Source organism: Brienomyrus brachyistius, unplaced genomic scaffold (assembly GCF_023856365.1).
Source record: "Brienomyrus brachyistius isolate T26 unplaced genomic scaffold, BBRACH_0.4 scaffold125, whole genome shotgun sequence".
NCBI classification, from domain to species: Eukaryota; Metazoa; Chordata; class Actinopteri; order Osteoglossiformes; family Mormyridae; genus Brienomyrus; species Brienomyrus brachyistius.
In genome coordinates, this window is record NW_026042400.1 from 179,151 (window position 1) to 186,368 (window position 7,218).

Sequence of the window (7,218 nt, forward strand, 5' to 3'; positions counted from 1 at the left end):
ACAGCATGACGAGATTTCTCGTCGGAGTGAAAAGTGGTCTAGTAAAGGTGCTGCAAATCAGCTGCTGTAAGCATGTCGGCGTCTGACAAAATTACCGCAGCAGACGGTCCAGACGCTTTGAAATCTTTTGCGCGGCAGCAGTTCGGCTACCCGACGAAATATGTAAACGCGAAAAGGCGACAGACAAAACACGAACCATCTGTAAGCATTGTAGGAAAATAATGCTGTACACAGCGGCTAACGCTACTACCGTGCAAAGCCATTTCCAGCACCATCATAGCTCATTACTTAAATCCACTGCACCGGTGAAGAAAACATAAAAAATGTATGTTTGTTATTTATGTTGTTTTATTTATATTCTATTTTATGTTCAGTTGAGTAGTCATACGAGAGAAGCCTGTCATTTGAGTTTGTGGTGAAATATTTATGGTGATAGATATTTGTTCTGTTCTTTACTGCATATAATGATGGTGATTGTTTAAAACATTTCACCATACATCTGCAGTATTTTGCATTTTTTGTCTTTCAAATTAATCAAATGAAAGGCTGGTTTCTAGTAATAATTTCCTCTTTGAAGTTTTCCTTAAAATATTGTTGAAATATAGTCTCGTCTCCTTCTCGTGAATCCAATATCGTGTCTCGCCTCGTCTCGTGAGCTGACTATATCGTTACACCCCTACTGAAAGAGGCTACCTTGTTTTGGGCATAGGCTTCATATTGCTATTGGTGAGTAATTTAGGGTTCCTCTATAAAATGCAGTGTATTTATCTTATTTATTATGACGTTTAAAAATACAAAAAGACCTGATAAGTAAAGCTGTAGATGACTAAAATATAATTATTTAATATATAAAATACATTACATTACACTATATATACTGTATATATATTATATATATAGAAACTCAAACTTGCAGTGCATAAACTTATCACTGAGTCATAAACAAGATGGGGGTCAAGACAGCACATGAGAGAGAGATTTATTGAACAAGAAAAAGCCATTCGTCGTCTTTTGACTGCAGACAAAAAGCACAGGCATCTTGTCCCAACATGGCAAGATGTTGAGGTGCTGGAAGCAGGAAGTAAAGCACTAGGCCCTCTTCTGGAGTTCACAGATGCTCTTTCAGGTGAGCAACTTGTTACAGTTTCTTACTTAAAACCTGTGCTGGCCTTGTTCAACTCTGATGTTCTGGTGCTGAAATCTGATGTCCTGGTGCTGAAGTCTGATGACACAGACCTGACCAAAAAGATCAAACAAACTATTCTAGAGTATTTGAACTCCAAATACACAGAGGACTGTGTGGACAAGCTATTGGGTTTGATTAAAAATCGCTTTAATAACGACGACAGGATTGAAGCCATTACGCCGGCAGCTGCGAGAGAACTTATGGCTGTGGGGACAGAGGAAGACAGCCCTACCCCAGGACCCTCACCTGCTTCAGCCACCCGATGGCTGCAGAAACTGGATCAGGTGATGATGCAAGGGAGGGAGCAAAAAGAAAAAATGTCTTTTGGCAGCTATTTCAAAAAGCACAGGAATTCAGGGAAGACGGGTATCTGCCCACTGCCACTGAAAAAGAGATCAAGAGCTACTTCATGATATCCGAGGTGGACAGTGGTCTCAATGCACATGTGTGTGTACATCCTGTAGGCCACTGTTCAATTATGTACTATAATGCAAACTGTAATAAGGTGACTGGTGAATTTAATGTTTTTGTTTTACCTCAAAGGCGGCATGGTGGTGCAGTGGTTAGCGCTGTTGCCTCACACCTCTGGGACCCGGGTTAAAGTCTCCGCCTGGGTCACATGTGTGTGGAGTTTGCATGTTCTCCCCATGTCGTCGTGGGGTTTCCTCCGGGTACTCCAGTTTCCCCCCACAGCCCAAAGACATGCTGAGGCTAATTGGAGTTACTAAATTGCCTGTAAGAGTGCATGTGTAAGTGAATGTTGTGTGAGTGTGCCCTGTGATGGGCTGGCCCCCCATCCTGGGTTGTTCCCTGCCTCATGCACATTGCTTCTGGGATAGGCTCTGGACCCCCCGCGACCCAGTAGGATAAGCGGTTTGGAAAATGGATGGATGTCTCCCCTTACTCTCCTTTGCTCAAGCTGAAAAGATTCAGCTCAGCTACCCTCTGCTTATAAGACCAGGAATCATTCTTATAACCCTGCATTGAACCCTTTCTAAGGCATCAATGTCCTTTTTAAGGTGGCCAAACCTGCATGCAATATTCTAGGTGAGATCTTACCAAGGCACTGTATAATCTTAGCATCACCTCCCTTGACTTAAAATCCACACAACTAGAGAGATAACCATGCATCCTATTGGCCTTTTTAATTGCTGGAAGCATCAACATATTTTACCAACTATTAATGGTGAAAGGCGGCACGATGGCACACAGCTGAACGGTTGGGGGGTTTGAATTCTGCTTCTGCTCTGCCTGTGTGAGTGTACTGTTAGTTTTAGTTAGGCAGATCAGGCAGTGTCGTAAACAGGTATTCAATTCTGCGCACACTTGGTAAAATGTACTATGTATACTTGACTGTACTTGTGTGCTCATGTACCTGTTTTACCTCATCTTCCATTGCTGAAGACCAGTTTGAAGACTAAAAACACAAGTACATGAGGACGGTAAATGTTGATCTTGCTCCACCCCAAACGTCAAGGATACATTGGATGCATCCTTGCCAAAGGAGAACAATCCCATTATTCATTGCGCCCCAATTTCGTTCTTGGAAGGCAAGTTAGCAGACCAGTCATGCCTAGATCACAAGTACAGTCTTTGCATTCCTGATACTGACTTTTGAACTTGTGCAGACCAGATCCTGCTTCTGGGTATGGAGTGGAGGTATGACTAATAGAAAGCGCAAGTCTGATGTCATTTTGTAGGTAGTTTGCTAACATTTTAGATCATATGTTTCCCTAGGCAAAAAGCCTAAGAGGAAAGTGAATGGGATTTCAGAAATTGGGCAAAAATAATATCAAAAGACCATAACATTTTCTTATATAACTCATTTGTTCGTGGTTGTATTTTGACAGTTTTTAATGTTTCTTGGAGAAATTAGCATGTTGCTACTGCTTTGCTAAATGAAGTGAATAATAGTACAACGCAGCAATTTCCTGACATCATTGAAAATGCAGATAGACTTTATTTTCTATTGTACATTGAAAAAGTATTATAAACATGAGTATATACATGTTTAGAAAAAGGTATAATACATCCATCCATTATCCTACTTGGTCGCGGGGGTCCAGAGCCTATCCCGGGAGCAATGGGCACAAGGCAGGGAACAACCCAGGATGGGGGGCCAGCCCATTACAGGGCACACTCACACACCATTCACGCACACATTCACACCTACGGGCAATTTAGCAACTCCAATTAGCCTCAGCATGTTTTTGGACTGTGGGGGGAAACTGGAGTACCCAGAGGAAACCCCACGACGACATGGGGAGAACATGCACAGACTCTGCACACATGTAACCCAGGTGGAGACTTGAATCTGGGTCCCAGAGGTGTGAGGCAACAGTGCTAACCACTGCACCACCATGCCACCCCATAACACATTATAGCCATGTGTATTATGCATTATGAATGCCGTATGAAGCTGTCATCTGTCTTTTTGTTTTCCAATGTGGTTTTGAAATGGAAAATGAAAAGAATGAATAATACACAGATTATGCACCGATTCAAAATACTCTGACCCTACAACAACTCAGAAGGGGCACAGCTCACTAACGGGAATCATCACAACCCACAAGAATAAGAGTCTTTATTGTCATATGGCAACAAAATTGACATAGAACTAATACAGTGTATGTGTAAATCTGTTACATTAGTGCAAAAGTTAATATTACATGTAAAATTATTTTCAGCAAATACAATCGAGAGCATTTTTAGCTTGTTAATGGGTGTATCCAAACCCATTTTGCTATTTCGACAGCAGAAACGTTTTGACTTTTTACCAGTGCAAGGCAAAAACGGGTTTTCCTAAATCTTAATTTTTCAGAGGTATGTTTAGGCGTAAAATGTAATGAACCAATGAGAATGAACCACCTCAGCTTTAGAAGGCAGCAGTGCATGAGCTACGGCGGATTGCTATTACAATGGTGTGTTTGCCTGCCAAGCCTGATCGGTTTTCATCTGTGAAAACAGACCTGCTCCTGCTGGAGCACATCATTTATGGGAGGACCACTGTTCCAGCTCAGCCTTCCAAGGTGAAACAGGCATGGGATGTAGCAGTGAGTATGTCCTCGTTTTCTGACATCAGCAGACCATCCGCTCAGTGCTGAAAGCGGTATGATGATGTCAGAAGACAGGGAAACCAGAAGCTCCCTGCTGAACCTGGTGTGTTTAAATATCCATGTGTTTGGCACGACTGAATGGTTTGGAGTCTGCAATCTCAGCAGCTGGATCCAGAGTCTCAGATCTCCAGAGTGCAGGGCAAACGTAATGGTCTGCTTATGTGTAAGGCTGCATTACATGTTCACCGACCCAGGACATCAGAACCATATTTTACTCTACAGGCAATAGCTGGGCTGTAAGTATTGACTAATACGTATTATTACAGCCCACTGTAAGAGGCCCGGTATTATCAAAAATCACTTGTCAACATTACAATTGACAGTAGTAAGATTTTTTCCTGCTTTAGCAGAATATGGGTTTACAAACATGCATAAGTGACAATTTGTGGGCTTATAAAAGTGCCTTTTTTTCGTGAAATTCTACTAAATCCTAAATTGTTCACTGACACGAAAACCTCATGAAGTGTTTTCATTGCTGATAAAACACCATTATCCTAATGTGCTCAAAAGGTTCTGCTTATTACAATCTGGGAAATCTCACTGATCACCAGCAAGATGTAATATCATGCACTATTGCTTTTTGTGCAGTGGGAGCTTTAACACAAGTACTCACCCTCTGGACAATTAAAAACATATTTAGCAAAAAACTGTCGTAAATGATTATACTAATATTTTATACTTTTATTGGGTTAATGTTTTAAAAAACACCAGGGGGTCATTTATCACACTGCAATTAGATTCAGGTCAAGAGATTAAAACACAGAAAGCACCTGGAAAATATTTATAGCACAGTGACAAGCAGCACCACTCATATAATCAGCCATAACCATCCAATGCATATTGATCATGAATAATCATGTACTTACATGTTGTCCCTGTGAAGAATGGAGGCACTTTTACAGTCTGCTGACTGCAGCCATTTGACAAGCAGGACATGAAGTCATACCAAAACAAAAAAAGGTGACATCTTACAGTCGTGTTCTACTTGCTCTCAAACATTTTTAGTTTTGATTCAGTTTGATAAAAAGCCAACATGTAAAGCTGTTCATCTTTATGGACAAGAAACAAGAATCCACTTTTGTCAATAGACCGACAGGTAACACTTAAAGCTTATAATTATAAAATTGATGCAAAATTATGGCGGAGGATAAGCGGTTTGGAAAATGGATGGATGGTTTAGGGCTCCTCATTTCCTGAAAAGTCTGCCTACATTCCCATACACACTCAAGTCATTTTAAAGTTCATTCAAGGTCTTCATTCACATAAACAGGGTTGTGGATGTGTCAATGCCACCCTGGTCCATAGAAAAACAATATGTGAAATATTTTCCCACCAGTCTGAAAACCGATGAAATTGTTGCTTCATGTCTGTCTGTCCTGGACCGAATTAGAGATCTTTCCTCTAAAATAAATAAATAAATAAATAAATATATAAAATTAAGGATCCTACAGACAGGAATCACTACAAAACAAGGTGTTGACATGCTGTCACTGGCCAACAGAATGCAAGATTATAGTTGGATAGTTTGGATGCTTCACTGCAATTCTGCTTATTTTGACTTTGAGCTGGTGCTAACATGGATATAAATGGTAAATGGACTGCATTCATATAGCGCTTTTCTACTCCTACAAGTACTCAAAGCGATATACATTGTATGCCTCACATTCACCCATTCATACATGCATTCATACACCGGTGGTGTTGGCTGCCATTCAAGGCGCCTACCTGCTCACTGGGAGCAATTTGGGGTTCAGTGTCTTGCTCAAGGACACTTTGATGGGGTCAGGAGGAACCAATATACTGGCATTAGTGCCTTGGTCACATTATTGTTCTGTATGTAAAGCTAGATGTTGTTTTCTGTCACATCTAAAGCCACAAGAGAATAAAAACAACACAAAGTGTGATGCTGTCTCAATACTTATAACTGTATCTGGCAGTAATCTGTGACAGTATAAAATGGAACAAACCCATATGGTGACTTATTATCTGTTCGTCACTAACCAGTGATGGTCCAGCAAGAGAATTCCTGTTAGGACAGAAATCATTTACACAAAGTATATATTGTTATACACAGACATACATACATACCCAGAATGATATAACAGTCAGCTTACACTGTGTGCAGCACTTTTAGTGCAGGACTGCTTTCCTGCTCAGGTTCAAATGGCTGTAGTGAAATAAAGGTAAAATCTGTTAAAATGTATATATGTAATACAAATGCTATTAGCTCGTATGTGTAGCCCAATGAATGGGATGGCTGATGTAATTTATTATTCTATCTCCAGATAAATGCTGTTGGCTACTCTAAAACTTCATTTTTCATTCATTAAAGTGGTAAGTTTTTGATTCTCTGTGGACATTTTTTGGTTGATACACTTTACACATAACAAAAGTGTTTTAAATTGCACTCACCAGTGTATCAGTTAGATCAAACTCTGTGCGTTATTTGAAATGTCTGACACTTCTCCACCTGCAAAACACAACTGAAATTAGTATAGTATTACTATAGTCAGACAGCTGAACTTTTTAAACAATGCTAAACCTAGGAGAAAGTGAAGAAGGGAAAGCCACCCTGACACACGCCGATGGTAATAGTTGGTTTTTGGCTCAAGGTGGGACTTCATGGGAAAAAGGTCAACTGAAAAGTGTTAGGAAAAGTAGACTTTTTTAACATGAATCCCAGCTGGTGCAACACCAACATACCTGCACAGCACATTAAAATGACTTGGTACTTTTTACTTATTAGTACTTTATTAGTACTTAGTGCTTTACAGACTAGATCATCTTTCTCAGAGAGCTGAAACAGTTACTGGCTATGGAAAAAGCATGATTATTTACCCTCTTCAGAATCCTTCTTAGAGCAGATGAAAATAGTAATTCCTTGATATGGTTTGCCTATTTCTTGTATTCTGCTAG

The 7,218-nt window shown here is 40.2% G+C and overlaps 1 long non-coding RNA gene across 1 annotated transcript; it reads right to left on the reverse strand.

The window, feature by feature from the left end:
* Nucleotides 1-1,083: 1,083 nt before the first annotated feature.
* On the reverse strand, nt 1,084-5,281 carry LOC125727888 (uncharacterized). Its single transcript, XR_007388878.1, has 3 exons — nt 5,169-5,281; nt 1,433-1,569; nt 1,084-1,236 (listed from the first exon to the last, which is right to left on the reverse strand). It is a non-coding gene; the product is annotated as an uncharacterized LOC125727888 (long non-coding RNA).
* Between the last annotated feature and the right edge of the window lie 1,937 nt (nt 5,282-7,218).